Source organism: Pristiophorus japonicus, chromosome 23, assembly GCF_044704955.1.
Source record: "Pristiophorus japonicus isolate sPriJap1 chromosome 23, sPriJap1.hap1, whole genome shotgun sequence".
Taxonomy (NCBI): Eukaryota; Metazoa; Chordata; class Chondrichthyes; family Pristiophoridae; genus Pristiophorus; species Pristiophorus japonicus.
The window spans coordinates 63725794-63729531 of NC_091999.1; positions in this window are offsets into that span (position 1 = coordinate 63725794).

Below are 3738 nucleotides of genomic sequence, written 5' to 3' on the forward strand. Positions count from 1 at the left end.
GTGCACGAGTGTACTGCCTACCGCGTCTTCTGGACGTCGGACGGCGTGCGGTGCCATGCCTGCAGGGAGGTGGGGCACGTTCGCAAGAACTGCCCCGCCTCCAAGGCCGCCAAACCACCGAAGGTGGCCAAGGCTGGCGCCGCCGCCACCCCTCCCCCTAGTACCTTCCACGTGCCGGGAGCCGTAGGTGCGCGGGCATCGCCGGGGGCCTTTGCTTTCACAGCCTCTGGCGGGGGGGGAGGGAGAGATTCCAATCGGAAAGAAGGCGCGGAGGAAGGCGAAACGTCTCGAGGCGGGTCCCCTCGGTGCGCCGGACAGCTTGAACACCGCGCTCAGCCCAACCCAGTCATCGGCGAGCGCGGGGTGCCCTGAGCCCGTGCCCGAGCCCTTGACCAATACCGCAGAGGGGCTCGGGCGCGGGCAAGAGAAGAAAAAGGGGGGAGTGGAGCGGGAGTCCTCGGCAGACATGGAGGTCTCCCTGCCTCCGTGCACCCCCAGGAACAAAAGGAGGCGCCGCTCCGATGAGGCGGAGGGGGAACAACATCCCTCCGCGGAGGAGTCGGTGCCCGCCGCGTGTCCCGCGTCCCCCACCAGCGCCCCCAAACTGCGCCGTAGGCGAGAGGAGTCTGTCCCTGGGGAGGGTGAGACAGTAGAGGCTGCCCAGTCTCTGCCTCCCGGGGATGGCGTGAAAGATCTGCCTGTCGTGGGGGGCGTGGGGCCAGTGGAGGAATGCATTGCCGCCGGGCCGGGCGTCCCGCGGACTGAGGCGGGCGAGGCCGAAAAGGCAGAACCTGAGCCCGCCCAGCTATTAACCAACTTCTCCCGCGAGTCGCTCGAACCGGCAGAAACTGAAATTCACAATAATTTTAATGAAACTATTCATGCTGGTCCGGGGGGTGGTAGCGAGGAGGGGGAGGAACACCCACCCTCGCCCCCTACTTTGGAGCTGGAGCACTTGGAGGGCCTGGGGATTTCCGATGGCCGGGTCTCTCCTTGTGCCCCGGTTCCTGGGGCGGAGGAGGAACCCCTTCCGCTGTCGTTTCCCGACGCAGCACCATTTTTAAAAGAGCCCTGTGGGGACTCCTCTGCCGACGATCCTGGGGTTGGGATCGGGGCAGAGCCAGGGTCGGTTGGAGCGGCCGGGTCATTTGCCGTACCTTGTGCGGTCGATGGGCCGGCTGCTGGCGGCCACCTCCTGGAGGAGGACGGAGATTCGGTGGGGGACGCGGGAGAAGACCTAGAGACCGCCGCCAGTGAGGCAGTGGATCTGCTCGCGACCGCCGCCGAGACCCTCCTCATTCCTGCAGAGGAACTCCGGGACTTTTTGGCCCAGAGCCGGTGTCGCTGCAACCAAGCCCGACTGGCCCTGGGAAAATGGTCCGAGCCAGAGCTGATCAAGCGGTCCGTCCGCGCCACCGCTAAAACCTTGGCCGCGGGCGGGTCCTTAACAAAGGCGCAACACCTTGAGCAGCGGGAGCTCGAGGGACTCCTTGCTGGGCTGCGGAGGGAGTGGGAGTCAACAAAAGACTCCGCTCCCTCCCCCACAATAGGTTAAGATAGAGGTTGCACTATGCTTTTGCAATGAAGATACCCATAGCCAGCCTCAACATCAACGGCGGCAGAGGGGCACGCCGTAGATTTGACAATTTGTCGCTCCTGCGGGAGGGGAAATATGCGGTGTGCTTCCTGCAAGAAACCCACACCGTTCCGGGAGACGAAGCCACGTGGCTCCTGGAATGGCAAGGAGAGATCCGCATGAGCCACCTCACCGCCACTTCTCGTGGGGTGGCCATCTTGCTGGTCCCGCACTTTCTTGGGGGTCGAGGAGCCCGTGCCAGGCTGCTTGCTGCACGTAACGGTTCGCCTGGGGGATGTGCCGCTCCATCTTGTGAACGTGTACGCCCCTCAGCCCGGCCCGCAGCAAACGCGCTTCTTCGAAGAAGTGTCCGCTCTTCTTGGCTCCGTCGACGTCGGCGACTGCAATGTCCTCGGGGGGGATTTTAACTGCACCCTCGAGGCGAGGGACCGCTCCGGTGCCCCGCAGAGCATGACGGCGATTGAGAAGTTGAGGGACCTGGACGGGTCCTTCGATTGGTGGATGTCTGGCGAAATCTCCACCCCGACTCCAGCGCCTTTACTTGGGTGAGGCCTGGAGTAGGATGGTCGAGAGTCGACCGCCTTTTCGTGTCTCGGGCGTACGTTTCTTGCGTCCCGGCGGCCTCCATGCGGCCGGTGCCGTGTTTGGACCACCACCTGGTGTGGGCGGAGCTCGCTTTGCTCCGCGGGAGGACGGGGTCCGCGTTCTGGCACTTTAACAACCGGCTGCTGGAGGACGTGCGGTTCCAGGACTCGTTCCGTCGATTCTTGGCCGACTGGAGAAGGAAGCAGGGGGGCTTCCCCTCCTTGAGGCTATGGTGGGACGTGGGCAAGGCTCACATCCGCGTCTTCTGTCAAGAGTACGCGAGGGGGTCGACCAAGAGGCGGGCGGTCAGGGTCGGGCGTCTAGAAAAAGAGGTGCTCGACCTAGAGTCTCGTCTCGGTCAAGTCGTTGGTTCCCCGGCCCTGCGGACGGTGTACGAAGCGAAGAAGGCCGCGCTGAAGGACCTGCAGCTCGTCGGGTCCCGAGGCGCGTTCGTGAGGTCGCGGATCCGGTTCCTGCGGGATCTGGACCGCGGCTCCCCCTTCTTCTACTCGCTGGAAAAAAGGCAGAGTGTCCGTAAGCAGCGCTTGACGCTGCTGGCCGACGACGGCTCTCTTTTCTCGGATCCGGAGGGCGTCAACAACAGGGGCCGAGAATATTACGGGGCCCTGTTCTCTCCGGATCCGTCCAGCGAGGAAGTGCGCAGAGTTTTGTGGGAGGACCTGTCGAAAGTCAGCCCGGAAAGCGGTGAAAATCTGGAAGCTCCGCGAAGCCTGGCGGAGCTGACCGGCGCCCTCGACCGGCTCGCGAGTGGAAAAACCCCGTGGCTGGACGGGCTGACCAAGGAGTTCCACAGGGCGTTCTGGGACGTCCTGGGGAGCGACTACGCGCGGCTCCTGGGGGAAAGTCTGGTGACCGGGGAGATACCCCTCTCTTGGTGCAGGGCAGTCATCATCCTGCTGCCTAAGAAGGGCGATCTCCGCCTCCTTAAGAACTGGCGCCCGGTCTCCCTCCTCAGCACGGACTATAAAATCTTCGCCAGGGCGATGTCTGCTCGCCTTGGTGCCGTGCTGGACCACATGATACACCCCGACCAGTCCTACACGGTCCCGGGCCTGACAACCCACGATAACATCCATCTGGTCCGTGTCCTCATCCATTGTTCCCAGGAGGCAGGTCTGTCGGTCGCCTTCCTATCCTAAGAGAAGGCGTTCGACATGGTGGATCACGACTATCTGCTCGGAACTCTGCTCGCTTTCGGGTTCGGGACGCATTTCGTCACACGGATCCGACTTTTGTACGCTGCCGCGGAGTGTCTGATTAAGGTTAACGGGTCCTTGACGGCGCCCCTTCGCTTTAGGAGAGGGGTGCGCCAGGGATGCCCCATGTCCGGCCAGTTATATGCCATCTGCGTGGAGTCTTTCCTGCGCCTCCTGCGGACGAGGTTGACGGGACTGGCTCTGCAAGGGCCGGGCGTGGAGGTCGTCCTCTCGGCTTACGCCGATGACGTGCTCATCGCGGTAGAGGATCCCGCTGACCTGCGTAGGATGCGTGAGTGCCAGGAGATTTACTCGGCCGCATCCTCCGCCAGGATCAAC